Raw genomic sequence first — 15591 nt, forward strand, 5'->3', positions numbered from 1 at the left:
AAGAAAGGTTATTAAAGAGGAAAGAAATATTTTTGGATTTTTTATTTTGATTTTTGGTTTGATTTTTTTTTTGAAATTTTTGAAAGAAAAGTTTCTAAAGAAGAAAGACATTTTTTTTATTTTGATTTGTTTTTTTTTTGTTGAGAATTTTTGAAAAGAAAGACTTCTAAAGAAGAAAGAAAATACTTTTTGGATATTTTGATTTTTGTTTAAAAATTTTGGGAAAAGGACTTATAAAAAAAAGGTAAAAAAATATTATTTTTTTTGGATTTTGTTTGATTTGTTTTCTTTTTTCGAATGAAAGACATCTAAAAGAAAGAAAATATTTTTGAATTTTGGATGTTGCCTCTTAATTTTCGAAACAGGCACTTTGAAGAAGATATTCTGGATTTCTAAGTTTTTTTTGTTTTTAAATTTACAAAAGTACTTCTAGATAAAAACGAAAATATTTGGACTTTAAATTTTCAATTTTTTATTCATGACATTTACGAAAGAAAGATTTTTAAATAAGGAAAAGAATATTTTTGGATTTTTGTTTCTGATTTTTTTTATATTGTTTGGAAAAATACTTCAAAGTAAAGGAAACTCCTATTTTGGATTTTGATTTTGATTTATTCTCTTCTTCTTTTTTAATTTCTTTCTCGTATGAAAGACTTCAGAAAGAAGGAAAATGTTTTTTTGGGTATTAAAAATATTTATATATAATTTTTTTTTTAATTTTCTAAGGAAATGTTTCTAAAGAAGAAATTAAAGGAAAATATTTTTGGATTGTTTAAAATTGGGGCCGGAACCGATGATGTTTGCCTACGTATCTCACATCCGGTGTGAATCAGACCCCCGTAGTTCGGTCAGTTTTGACGGAACAGAGGAAACATGACTTTTAAAAACATTGGCTTATTTTCTTTCTGTTTTTTCTTCAAAATTTTGGCATAGTTTCTAGATTTTCAAATACACACCTCACTCTTGGTTTTTTTGCTTTTGATTTTCTTTTCCTATTCTATACGCCGGTCAACATGCAAGCCGAAATAAATAGATGTGCAAGTAGCACGTAAGATGCATCAGGATGGTCTTTTTAATTTTGGGAACACCTGTCCTAGACGGACCCAACGCCTATGTGGAGTCCCCAAAGTCAAATGCACGTGATCCAAACAAGCGTTCCTGCAAAGGATCCAGCATGAGGCTATGTTATTCTAGGTTTAAAACCTGGGTGAATTGTTCTAGACCTGGCTTACCCGAGCGGACAACTCGAGTCAGGGGGGCAGCGTACCGGTAACCAAAAGATCATCCGGCTTTGCAACTTGTCCGAACTTGGTTCAAAATTAAGGATATGACACTAATAGAAAAGAAGTCATGCCAGCGTGCACTCCTAGAACATTTAGAAGTCTCAGAGAGAAGAAGGGTTTCGTAACAGTTTATATATAGTTCAAACAATATCACAGCGGTAAAAAGCGGCAATTAGTACATTAGGCTCAAACACTTAAAAATCAAATAATAAACAAAGCCAACTATAATAGTTATTCTAAGCTCAAATTCTGAACCTTGAACTAGAGATTCTGGGTTCTTTTTCCCAGCAGAGCCGCCAGAACTGTCACACCTCCTTTTTACTCGAAAGGGGGAATAGGGGAGTTTTTTTAATTTAAGTGACATTATTCGAAATAGAATTATTTATTTATTTCAGAATCGCCACTTGGGATAATTTATGGTGTCCCAAGTCACCGGTTTATTTTAAATCCCAAATTGAGGAAATTGATTCTTATTTATGGTCCGCGAACACAGAATACCGGGTAAGAAATTTTGTTAACCCGGGAGAAGTTGTTATGCATTCCTGTGTTCCGTGATTTTATCACGGTCGCTCAACTATTAATAATTAGCCTAATTATATTATTTATTACATGTTTAAACCTATTGAGCATTTTTTTACTTTTTAATCGCTTTTAATTATATATGGAGTTATTTCTGGAACAAGTTACAATTGTCGTACACTTGTTTGTTTTTGTACATGTCGCAAATCGAGTCACGGGAACCGTACCCACGATATACAACATGTGTATTTTATTATTGTTCGAAGTTGTGGTCGGGTCACATGAAATGTGCACCTGGATTTGGAATTACGTAGCACAATTACGCTACGGGAAACGTACCCGTAGTTGTGATGATTTATTTAAATGCGCCTAAAGAAAGCTACGATAGTTAAAATTATTTTCCTAAACTAGTTTTGGTATTATTGCGAGAGCCATTGTCGCGACCCTAAAATGGACCCGGTCGTAATGGCGCCTATCGTGAAACTAGACCAGCCAACACAAACCCCAAAACCAACCAGACATTTATAATAAGTCATTTAAAGCCATTGATTTGCTAAAATCCCATAATATAAGTTAAATAAAAAGTGCGGAAACATAACACAGCCCGACATCGGGGTGTCACCAGTCATGAGCAACTACAACTCGTCTAGGAATAAGAAAGGACAATATAGTCTGAAGACAAAATACTAATACAAAGCTGAATAAGATAGGAGGGAGAAGCACTGGGCTACGAACACCAAGCAACTACCTAGTGAACTCTGGAGACCTGCTGGAAGACTGATCAGCACTCACTATCGCACCCCGAGACTCTTGGCTCTGCACACAAGGTGCAGGGAGTAATGTGAGTACGCCAACTCAGTAAGTAATAAAAGTAAAAGGCTGCTGAGTAGTAAGAAAATACGTAAACCACGTCATAATGCTACAGCAAAATAGTATAAATCCAGAACAATGCAGTAAAGCAGTAAGACTCGTAAAAACAACAAAGTTCAGTTAAACCTTTTAAAATATCTTTCAATAGTTTCAAACGAGTGATGAAAATAGTGAGTAAAAGGATAGAAACATAACTTCCCTTCGGGCAAAACACGTACCACAACTGCCCCTCGGGCAAAATATCAACAGAACTAGCCCCGAGGGCTACCTCACAATCACTCGTAATCAGCCCCTCAGGCAATGTCACATCGCACACTGGGTACCCGCGCTCACTGGGGGTGTTCAGACTCCGGAGGTGCTCCTACAGCCCAAGTGATGTCACAAGCTATCTCGTGGCATAAAAAAGCAGGCCCTCGGCCTCTCATATATCACAAATTAGTACACATGCTATGACGCGCAGCCTGATCCCATAATAATCCTCACAACACAGGCCCTCAGCCTCACTCAGTCAGAAACTTCTCAAGCCACTCGGGCAACAGTAAAACATGATGCTCAGCCCAAAATATCATTTAAAATATCAAAACTGAGTAAATACGGATGAGTTATGAAAACAATAGGATACGACATGACTAAGTACAAATATGAAGTCAAAACAGTGAGGAATAGTAATAAAAATTCCCTAAGGGTCCAAAATAGTTGGCACGAGGCCCAAATATGGCATTCAGCCCAAAACATGGTAATACTTTCCAAAACACAATGATATCAAACAGTTTTCAACCAAATACACGACTTAACAGTCATGCGGGACGGACTAAGTCACAATCCTCAATGGTGCACGACCCTACGCTAGTCATCTAGCGTGTGCGTCACCTCAAAGTAGCACAACGATATGAAATCCGAGATTTCATACCCTCAGGACACATTTACAATCATTACTTACCTCAATCCGGTCCAAACTCTAGCCCGCGATGCCTTTGCCTCTCAACTCGGCCTCCGGATGCTCCAAATCTAACCAAAAATAGATTCATACCATCAAAATATGCTAAGAGAACAAAGCCACTCAAAAATAACCAATTTACATCAAAAATCCTGAAATTGGTCCAAACTCGACCCTCGTGCCCACGTCTCGGATTCCGATAAAAATCACAAAAATAGAATCCTTACACTCTCACAAGTTCATACATAACAAATACATCAAAATCCGACCAAAAACGACCCCTCAAATCCTCAAATCAAAGTCTCCAATTTCAAGCCCTAATCTCCAATTTTAGGCTTTAGATTCCACAAATTTCATGTCTAATTAGCTAGAAATCATCATAGAATCGAGTATTGAGTTCAAAAATGTTACCTCCAAGTGTTTCCCTCCGATTCCCTCTTCAATACTTCTCAACAAGCTTCAAAATCACCCAACAATGGTGGAAGATAGACCAAAAATCGCAAAAATGGCTATTTAAACATTTGGCCGAGGTGAAATTTTCCTTCTTCATGAACGCGGTCAAAGCCTCGCATTCGCAAAGCACAAAAATCCGTTGATCACTTATTCCTCATTTGAGAATGCCACATACTCCATGCAAACATGATGCTTCAACCATCCAAGCCTTCGTGAATGCGACTATACCTACACGAACGCGAAGCACAAAATTCTGGAGACCAGCTGCTCCAACTACTCTACGCGAATGCGGGACCTACATCGCATTCGTGATGCACACTCAGACTCACCCTTTGCGAACACGGGACCAACATCACGAATGCGAGGACCCTCTCACGAACGCGAAGAGCAAAACTCTGCAACACAGAACTGAAGAAATCTGCAACTTTCAAAACAAGAATTTGATCCGTTTAACCACCCGAAAGTAACCTGAGGCCCTCGGGACCTCAACCAAACATGCCAACACATCCCATAACATCATTAAAACTTTTACCAACCTTCGGAATGCTTAAAACAACATCAAATCATCAAATCAACATCGGATTCAAGCCTAAGAAATTCCAAAACTTCCAAATTCCGGTTTCGATCAAAAGTCTATCAAACATCATCTGAATGATCTGCAATTTTGCATACATGTCACAAATGACACAACGGACCTACTCCAATTTCCAGAATTCCAATCTGACCCCGATATCAAAATCTCCACCACCAACCGGAAATCGCCAAAATTTCAATTTTGTCAATTCAAGCCTAAATCTACCTCAGACCTCCAAAACCCATTCCGATCACGCTCGTAAGTCCCAAATCACCTTCCAAAGCTATCCAAATCATAAGAACAAAATTCAAAGATCGTTTACTCACAAGTCAACTTCCGGTTGACTTTTCCAACTAAAAGGCCAACTTAAGAGACTAAGTTTCTCATTTCTCTACAAACCACTCCAAACCCAAACTAACCAACACGATGCGATGAAATATAGTGGAACAACATATAAAGCAGCAAAAATGGAGAAAACAGAGCGGTAACTCATGAAACGACTGGTCGGGTCATTACATCCTCCCCCTCATTAACAAATGTTCGTCCTCGAACGAGTCAAGAAACATACCTGAAGCCTCAAATAGGTGAGGATATTTGATCCGCATCTCCCGCTTGGTCTCCTAGGTAGCCTCCTCTAGGGGCCGACCTCTCCACCGCACTTTCACTGAAGTTATATCCTTTGACCTCAACTTTCGGACCTGTCGCTCCAAAATAGCTATTGCATAAGTCAAATCATCATCTAACTAGACCGTGTTGAAATCCAAAACATGAGATAAATCGCCAATATACTTCCGAAGCATAGAAACATGAAATACCGGATGCACACTTGATAAGCTTGGTTGTAAAGCAAGCTCATAAGTTACCTCCCCAATCCTCTAGAGCACCTCAAAAGGCCTAATGAACCGAGGACTCAATTTACCCTTCTTCCCAAATATCATAACACCCTTCATGGGTGAAACCTTCAATAGAACCTTCTCGCAAACCATGTAGGACACATCACGAACCTTCCTATCAACATAACTCTTTTGTCTCGACTGCACTGTACGAAGCCGCTCCTGATCACCTTCACCTTGTCCAAAGCATCCTGCACCAAGTCTGCACCCAAAAGCCTAGCCTCACCCAGCTCAAACCAAACAACTGGATATCTACACTGTCTCCCATACAAAGCCTCATATGGAGCCATCTGAATACTCGACTAATAACTGTTGTTATAAGCAAACTCCGCGAGCGGTAGAAAATGATCCCATGACCCTCCTAAATCAATGACACAAGCGCACAACATGTCCTCCAATATCTAAATAGTGTGTTCGGACTGTGTGCTCAACTCAACCTGAGTACCCAAGTCTCTCTGCATGGCCCTTCAAAACTGCAAAGTAAACTGAGTAACTCTATCTGAAATGATGGAAACCGGGACACCATGCAAGGGAACAATCTCTCTAATATAGATCTCTGCCAACTGCTCCGAAGAATAGGTAGTTCACATAGGAATGAAGTGTGCAGACTTAGTCAGCGATCCACAATCACCCAAATAGTATCGAACTTCTTCAAAGTCCGTAGGAGCCCAACTACAAAATCCATGGTGATTCGCTCCCACTTCCACCCTGGAATATCCATCTGCTGAAGCAATCCACTCGGTCTCAGATGCTCATATTTCACCTGCTAACAATTGAGACACCAAGCTACAAATCCCACAATATCCTTCTTCATTTTCCTCCACCAATAATACTGTCTCAGATCCTGATACATTTTCGTGGCACCGGATAGATGGAATACCGCGAGCTATGGGCCTCCTCTAGAATCAACTCCTGATGCCCATCTACTTTGGACACGCATATCCGGCCCTGCATCCTTAACACCCCGTTATCACCAATAGCCACATCTCTGGCATCATCGTGTTGAACTCTGTCCTTAAGGACAAGCAAATGAGGATCATCATATTGGCACTATCTGATGCGATCAAACAAGGAAGACCGAGAAACCATACAAGCTAAGACCCGATTGGGCTCCGAAATATCCAACCTCACAAACCGATTGGACAAGGCCTGAACATCAACTGCAAGAGGTCTCTCCTCAATAGGAAAAAATGCAAGACTTCACATACTCACCGCCTTCCTACTCAAAGCATTAGCCACTACATTGGCCTTCCCCGGATGGTACGAGATAGTAATATCATAGTCCTTTAGCAGCTCCAACCATCTCTGCTATCTCAAATTGAGATCCTTCTACTTGAACAAGTGCTTAAGGCTACGATGATCAGTAAATACCTCATAAGACACACCATAAAGATAATGCCTCCAAATTTTCAACGCGTGAACAATGGCAGCCAACTCCAAATCATGAATGGGGTAGTTCTTCTCATGGGGCTTCAATTGACGAGAAGCATAAGCAATAACTCTACCCTCCTGCATCAACACACACCCAATGTCCACTCTCGAAGTATCACAATACACTATATATGAACATGAAGCTGATGGCAAAACTAACATTAGAGTTGTGGTCAAGGCAGTCTTAAGCTTCTGAAAGCTCGCCTTACACTCATCCGACTACCTGAATGGAATACCCTTTTGAGTCAATTTGGTCAAGGGTGATTCCATATAGGAAAATTCGTGAATGAATCGACAGTAGTAGCCCGCCAAACCAAAAAAGCTGCGAATCTCTGTAGCTGAGGACGGTCTAGGCCAACTCTGAACTGCCTTTATCTTCTTCAGATCAACCTGAATACCCTCACTGGACACCACGTTCCCCAATAAAGCCACTGAACTGAGCCAAAACTCACATTTGGAGAACTTTGCATAAAGCTTCTCCTCCCTCAATATCTTCAACACAACTCTCAAATGCTCCGCGTGCTCCTCCTGACTATGCGAGTACACCAAAATATCATCAATGAAAATAATCACAAACGAGTCGAGATAAGGCCGAAACACGTTGTTCATAAAATGCATGAACGCTGCTGGGATATTGGTCAGCCCAAAAGACATCACAAGGAACTCATAATGACCATATCGGGTCTTAAAAGCTGTCTTAAGAATATCCGAGTCCTTGATCTTCAGCTGATGATACCTTGAACGGAGATCAATCTTGGAGAACACTTTCGCTCCCTGAAGTTGGTCAAATAAATCATCGATACGAGGCAAATGATACTTGTTCTTTATTGTATCTTTTTTCAACTGCCAGTAATCAATGCACATCCTCATCGTGCCATCCTTCTTCTTCACAAATAAAACAGGCGCATCCCAAGGCGACACACTAGGCTGAATAAACCCCTTATCAAAGAGTACCTGAAGCTGCTCCTTCAACTCCGCTGGTGCCATACGATATCGGGAAAATCTCTCACTACTGGAACAGAATCAATACTAGGAGTCTCTGCACTAACATCCCTCACGAAGGCCAGATAAGAAAGACAACCCTTCCCAACCATCTGCTGGGCTTTCAAAAATGAAATCACCCTATTGGGAACAAAATCAGTCGAACCTCGCCACTCAATCCATGGAACACACGACATAGCCAAAGTCACTGTCTTAGCATGACAGTCTAATATAGCACGACACGAAGATAGCCAATCCATGTCCAATATCACATTAAATCCCACTATACAAAGCAACAAAAGGTCCACTCGGGTCTCCAAACCCTAGATAGTCACCACACACGATCGATATACGCGGTCCACAACAATAGTATCGCCTACTAGAGTAGATACACGAACAGATAAAATCCAAATAATGAGCAAAATATGATGATACATATGAAAAGTGTAACTAGGATCAAATAACACAGAGGCATTTCTGTGGTAGACTAAGACAATACCTGTAATCATAGCATCTGAAGCAATAGCATCGGGTCTAGCTGGGAGTGCATAGAAACGGGCCTGATCACCACCTAATCAACCTCCCCCTATAGGGAGACCCTAGTTGATTGTCCTCCACCCCTAGCTAGTTGGGTGGGTGGTGAAGTAACTGGTGCTGAAGTCGATGGCTGACTCCTCTATTGAGATGAACCCCCAAGATGATGAGGACATTGCCTCCACATGTGACCCAACTCTCCACACTCATAACAACTCCCTGGTGATGGATACAGGGACTAAAGGGAACCTCTAGCACCGGGATAACTAGCATAAAAGAGCCCTGAACTGATGGAGCATGGGACAAACTCTAGGCTGGAAGGGCACTGAGTGATGAATGGCATTGCTGAGAACTATGAGAATCATGACCCGATGATGCCCCACGATAACCTGAGCGAGCTGACTGAGCATGCCTGAATGGACGGTCTCTGTCGTGCTGAAACTGACCCTCATGAGGAGTACCACTGAATCCACCCTGACCACGAGACCTCTTATCCTCCCTCTCAATCCTCTCTTGCCCACGAATTATCTCAATCTATCAAGTTATGTCAACAACCTCATCAAAAGTAGTGCCAGATACTCACTCTTTGGTCATAAGCAACCGAAGCTGAAAACCGAGGCCATCTATAAACCTTCCGATCCTCTCTTGATCTGTGGAAACCAACCAGACCGCATGACGAGCCAACTCAGAGAACTGTATCTCATACTGCAATAGATTTGTCACCCTGCCGAAGCTGCTCGAACTGCCTGCGCATCTCCTCTCGGCAAGACTCATGTACAAACTTCTCCAGAAAGAGAATGGAGAACGGCTGCCAAGAAAGGGGTGTTGCGCCAACCGGCCTACGCCTCTCGTAAGCCTCCCACCAATTGAGTGCAGCCCCGCAGAACTGAAAAGTAGGGAATGAGACCCCACTGGTCTCCAGAATACCTGCGATCTGAAGCATCCTCTAACACTTGTCTGAACCGTGGGCATCCTCTCCCTCTACACCACTGAAATTCAGAGACTAAAGTATACCAAACCTCTCCAAACTGTGTTGCTCGACATCTAGCATAACAGGAGCTACATAGTCCTGAGCACCTGCAACTGGCTGGGCTGGAGGTGCCCCCAGTGTCTGAAGTCCCTGCACGACCTGCTCAGGTGTGCAACTGGCGGGAGTTTGAGTTCCTCCCCCGGCTTGAGGAGTAGCTGCGCTTGTAGTAATTGAGACCGCCTGAGCTAGGCTAGTGCACACTGATAGAATCTGGGCCAGGGCCTCCTGAAGGCTTGGAATCAAAATAGGCACAGCTCCGGTGCCTGAGATGGTGCTGCTGGAGCATCCACAATTGGGACCTGATCATGAACTGGGGTGGTTGGTGGATCTGCAGGTGCTGCCCTAGCTACTGTGCGGGATACACCCCACTGCCCCTACCGCGACCTCGGCCTCTAGTGGCCACAGCTGGTGGTACTGGTGGTCGTCCATCCTGACCGGTAGCACATGTCCTCACCATCTGTGAGAGAATAGAATAACAGAAGTTTAGTACTCGGATCAACAAATTCGCACGACAAGAATTTCAAGAATAGAAGTTTTCTTAAAGGTTCTGCAGCCTCCCGAGGATAACTACAAACGTCTCTGTACCGATCCAAGAGACTCTACTAAACCTACTCATGACTCATGAGACCTATGTAACCTAAGCTCTTATACCAACTTGTCACGACCCTAAAATAGACCCGGTCGTGATGGCGCTTATCGTGAAACTAGGCCAGCCGGCATAAATCCCAAAGCCAACCAAACATTTATAATAAGTTATTTAAAGCCATTAATTAGCTAAAATACCATAATATAAGTTAAATAAATAGTGCAAAAACATAACATAGCCCGACATCGGGGTGTCACCAGTCATGAGTAGCTACAACTCGTCTAGGAATAAGAAAGGACAATATAGTCTGAAGACAAAATACTAATACAAAGTTGAATAAGATAGGAAGGAGAAGCACTGGGCTGCGAACACCAAGCAGCTACCTAGTCAACTCTGGAGACCTGCTGGAAGACTGATCAGCACTTACTATCGCGCCCTGAGACACCTGGATATGCGCACAAGGTGCAGGGAGTGATGTGAGTATGCCAACTTAGTAAGTAATAAAAGTAAAGGCAGCTGAGCAGTAAGAAAACACGTAAACCACGTCATAGCGCAACAACAAATAGTATAAGTCCAGAACAATGCAGTAAAGCAGTAAGACTCGTAAAACAACTCATTTTAGTAAAACCTTTTAAACCATCTTTCAATAGTTTCAAACGAGTGATGAAAACAGTGAGTAAAAGGATAGAAATGTAACAGCCCCTCGGGAAAAACACGTACCACAACTGCCCCTCGGGCAAAATATCAATAGAACCAGCCCCTCGAGCTACCTTACAATCACTCGTAATCAACCCATCAGGTAATAACATGAAACAACAATAGCCCCTCGGGCAATATCACATCTCACACTGTGTACCCGCGCTCACTGGGGGTGTTCATACTCCGGAGGGGCTCCTACAGCCCAAGCGCTATCACAAGCCATATCGTGGCATAAAAAAGTAGGCCCTCGGCCTCTCATATATCACAATCGGTACACATGTTGCGGCGTGCAACCCAATCCTATAATAATCCTCACAACACAGGCCCTCGGCCTCACTCAGTCAGAAATCTCTCAAGCTACTCGGGCATCAGTAAAACATGATGCTCAGCCCAAAATATTATTTAAAATATCAAAACGGAGTAAATACGGTTGAGTTATGAAAACAGTAGGATACAACATGACTGAGTACAAATATGAAGTCAAAACATTGAGGAATAGTAATAAAAATCCCCTAAGGGTCCAAAACAGTTGGTACGAGGCCCAAATATGGCATTCAGTCTAAAACATGGTAATACTTTCCAAAACACAATGATATCAAATGGTTTTCAATCAAATACGCGACTTACCAGTCATACGGGACAGACTAAGTCACAATCCTCAACGATGCACGACCCCACACTCATCATCTAGCGTGTGTGTCACCTCAGAGTAGCACAACGATGTGAAATCCAGGATTTCATGCCCTCAAGACAACATTTACAATCATTACTTATCTCAATCTGGTCCAAACTCTAGCCTGAGATGCCTTTGCCCCTCGACACGGCTTTCAGATGCTCCAAATCTAACCAAAACAGATTCTTACCATCAAAATATGCTAAGGGAACAAAGCCCACTCGAAAATAATCAATTTACATCAAAAATCCTGAAATTGGCCCAAACCTAACCCTTGGGCCCAGTCTCGGATTCCGATAAAAATCACAAAACTAGAATCCTTATACTCTCACGAGTTCATACATACTAAATACATCAAAATCCAATCAACCCCTCAAATCCTCAAATCATAGTCTCCAATTTCAAGCCCTAATTCTCCGATTTTAGGCTTTAGATTCCACAAATTTCATGTCTAATTAGTTAGACATCATCATAGAATCGAGTATTGAGTTCAAAAATGTTACCTCCAAGTGTTTCCCTTCGATTCCCTCTTCAATCATTCTCAAAAAGCTTCAAATCACACAATAATGGTGGAAGATAGACCAAAACTTGCAAAAATGGCTATTTAAACATTCTGCCCAGGTGAAATTTTCCTTCTTCGCGAATGCGGTCAAAGCCTCGCGTTCGCAAAGCACAAAAATCCATTAACCACTTATTCCTCATTCGCGAACGTGACATACTCCACACAAACATGATGCTTCAACCGTCCAAGCCTTCGCGAACGCGACTATACCTACGCGAAGCACAAAATCCTAGGGACCCAACAACTCCAACTACTCTACGTGAACGTGGGACCTATATCACGTTCGCGATGCACACTCAGCCTCACCCTTTACGACGCGGGACCAACATCGCGAATGCGGGACCAACATCGCAAACACGAAGGGCAATTCTCCTACCTCACTCAATATCTCTTCACGAACGCGAGGACCCTCTTGCGAACGCGAAGAACAAAACTCTGCAACACAGAACTGAAGAAATCTGCAACTTTCAAAATAAGAATTGGATCTGTTTAACCACCCGAAACACACCCGAGGCCCTCGAGACCTCAACCAAATATGCCAATACAACTCATAACATCATTCAAACTTGTTCCAACTTTCGGAACGCTCAAAACAACATCAAAACATCAAATCATCATCGGATTCAAGCCTAAGAAATTTCAAAACTTCCAAATTCTGCTTTCGATCAAAACGTCTATCAAACCTCGTCCGAATGACCTAAAACTTTGCACACACGTCACAAATGACACAATGGACCTACTTCAATTTCTAGAATTTCAATCCGACCCTGATATCAAAATCTCCACCACCAACCGAAAAATGCCAAAATTTCATTTTCGCTAATTCAAGCCTAAATCTACCCCAGACCTCGAAAACCTATTTCGATCACGCTCATAAGTCCTAAATCACCTCCCTAAACTATCTGAATCATAACAACCAAATTCCGAGATTGTTTACTCACAAGTCAACTTCTGATTGACTTTTCCAACTAAAAGGCCAACTTAAGAGACTAAGTGTCTCATTTCTCTACAAAACCACTCCGAACCCAAACTAACCAACACGATGTGATGAAATATAGCTAAACAACATATAAAGAAGCAGAAATAGGAAAAACGGAGCGGTAACTCATGAAACGACCGGTTGGATCATTACAACCATAAATTATGGAATTTATTTGTAGATGGCATGTATTAATGGCTAATGGACCATTTAGGACTTGACTACCAAAAGGCTCTCTCAATTCGCCTTAAAATATATAGGAGTATGCCCAACGGATAGCAATACAATAATTAATCCAATCGTTCTTATCAGTACAAATTTATTCCTAAAGTCCAATCATTTCTAGTGAATGTCCAAATCATCTTTCAAGATATTAGTATATGGCCCAATTAGGAAGTAATTTAATTACTGATTAAGCTTTGAGCCCATATTCTTAATACAAACAACCATTCCAAATACGTCAACAGTGAAGCAAAACTCATGTCTTAATGCCAAAAGAATTAACCAAGGAATTCAAGGCATGCTAATTAACTGAAACTAAAAATAAGCAATTAGACTAAATATCCGTCAACTATAAACAGTGAAACAGTAAACTAGTCGAGAATATTAGTAATATAAATATACTACATGAAAAAAAGAAATGACAAACAATTGTAAAGATGTACAGGTTTTTCTTTTCTTTTTGCTTTTCAACTATTGACATCAAACTTGTTTATAAACTAATTTGTTGCGTAAAAATATTGCAAAATTATAATATTATATTCATATAATAAGAGGAGACGACTAGAATGGGGAAAGCCCAAAGATAAGCCGCTTTCAGTACTTAAATAAATATATAAATTTCCAATAAGATAATCTTATGGTAGTACTCGTTCCTTAGGAAAAGAAGATAAGAGAAACACAGAACAAAATGTAACAAAATTTAACCAATAGAAACAAATCTAGGAAAAACTCATGTGTTTACTACATCAAAGCTTATTTTTTCAAGCTTTTCATATACTAAACTAAATGAAGCAAATATTCAAACACATGTCCCTAAACAAACATTACCCAAATAGGAAATCATGGATATAAACAAAACAAACAAACTAATTAAAATAGGATAAAATATTTAAAATCTCATATTTGCATTTATTGATTTAAAACTAGGTGATTACAAGATGAAGAACATACCTAAATGTGACCAAATCAGCTAAATAAACCAAATGTTAGCCTGAAATTAAGTGAAAATTCAGCAGAAGAAACCAAAACCACAACTTCAAGAATCTGTTCCTCTTATAAATCCCAGAAAAAAAAAGAAAAAAAAAACTTGAAAGCTAAAGAAGAAGCTTCAAATTCTGGAAAAAAAATTGAGTGAGCTTTTGTGATGTTTTCTGTCGTGTGTCCTTTGCTCCTAACCTATAGTGTGTATTTATAACACTCTTTCTATGGCAACAATTCATAATTTCCAAATTCAAAACCACCCCTTAAGAAATCTGTTTTTGCACAGTTTTTTACCTAAATTTTTGTACTATTTGCTTATTCATTCCCAAGCCTCACTTTCCTAGAATATTCCTAAGCAGTTATGGAAAGATTGCTTGAGTCTAAATACCTTAAGTACCCTTAAAAATACTGCTATTTACCTTTTAAAATTAACCCCCCCCCCCCCCCCCAAGACAAAGAACTGGGTTATACGGCCCATTCACCATTTTTTGGGCTCTTTATCATGGGCTTGGTTATAGACAAGAAAAATAGTAGAAGAAGAAGAAGAAGAAGAAGAAGAAGAAGAAGAAGAAGAAGAAGAAGAAGAAGAAGAAGAGGAAGAAAGAATAAATAAATAAAATAAAAAATAATAATAACAATGATAATACAAAAAATGAAAAATAAATAATAAAAGATAAAAGATAAAAAATAAAATGATTAGTCAAACACAAATTTTTGGCCATTGTTGCAAAATTTTGCCATTTCATGGGTGAATCTGATGATTTTCTTTGTTGAAGAAAAAATACACATCTCAAACTAAATTTTCGGCTAACTATGAAATAATGACGCAAGCACTGGCCAAAATTTTTTTATGCTAATGCTTTGTGTCACAATTTTTATTTCTGCCAAAATAAAAAAAAAGAAGAGGAGATGTATTCCTAGATATAAATTTCGGAGAACATGGGTGTTTGTTTGAACAGAATGATGATGGATTTAGGTTTAGTAGGCGTTGGGGATTATGGGGGATAAATTTGAGCAGATTTTGGGTTGTTTACGCTAGCGCCGCCGGCCTATGGAGGTGAAGGGTTTGGGGGCAGCTAGGGTTAGGAATTTGGGAGGAGATGAGAGAATGGAGAGGATCTTTAGGGTTTGGGGGGTATTCAGACAGTTAAAAAGGAAAAGGGCGAGGAGTTGCGAGCCGTAGGATCAAAATGATCCAACGGTTGGGATTAAATGACGTGAAACATGGTCGTTTCAGTAGAGTGGGGAACTGGGCCGGCTTGGTTTTAATTGGGCTGAGGCGAAATTAAATTAAAAGATATGGAAATTGGGCCACTGAATTTGTTTTTGGTGGCCAAAAATAGGGACCCAAGCCAATTTTTCTTTCTTTTCCTTTTTCTTTGAT

The 15591-nt window shown here is 40.4% G+C and overlaps 1 long non-coding RNA gene across 1 annotated transcript; it reads right to left on the reverse strand.

Annotated features, from left to right (window-relative positions):
* Positions 1 to 10258: 10258 nt before the first annotated feature.
* LOC107822332 (uncharacterized) lies at positions 10259 to 15318 on the reverse strand. The gene is made up of 2 exons (XR_001656335.2): positions 14178 to 15318; positions 10259 to 10536 (listed from the first exon to the last, which is right to left on the reverse strand). It is a non-coding gene; the product is annotated as an uncharacterized LOC107822332 (long non-coding RNA).
* Between the last annotated feature and the right edge of the window lie 273 nt (positions 15319 to 15591).

Source organism: Nicotiana tabacum, chromosome 11, assembly GCF_000715075.1.
Source record: "Nicotiana tabacum cultivar K326 chromosome 11, ASM71507v2, whole genome shotgun sequence".
NCBI lineage: Eukaryota > Viridiplantae > Streptophyta > Magnoliopsida > Solanales > Solanaceae > Nicotiana > Nicotiana tabacum.